The sequence below is a fragment of the Triticum aestivum genome, chromosome 5B, assembly GCF_018294505.1.
Source record: "Triticum aestivum cultivar Chinese Spring chromosome 5B, IWGSC CS RefSeq v2.1, whole genome shotgun sequence".
Lineage (NCBI taxonomy): Eukaryota > Viridiplantae > Streptophyta > Magnoliopsida > Poales > Poaceae > Triticum > Triticum aestivum.
In genome coordinates, this window is record NC_057807.1 from 391,568,454 (window position 1) to 391,568,707 (window position 254).

Here is a 254-nt window from a genome sequence, read left to right on the forward strand (position 1 = left end):
TCTTCTTCTTCTTCTTCTTCTTCTTCTTCTTCTTCTTCTTCTTCTTCTTCTTCTTCTTCTTCTTCTTCTTCTTCTTCTTCTTCTTCTTCTTCTTCTTCTTCTTCTTCTTCTTCTTCTTCTTCTTCTTCTTCTTCTTCTTCTTCTTCTTCTTCCTCCTCCTCTTCTTCTTCTTCCTCCTCCTCCTCCTCCTCCTCCTCTTCTTCTTCTTCTTCTTCTTCTTCTTCTTCTTCTTCTTCTTCTTCTTCTTCTTCTTC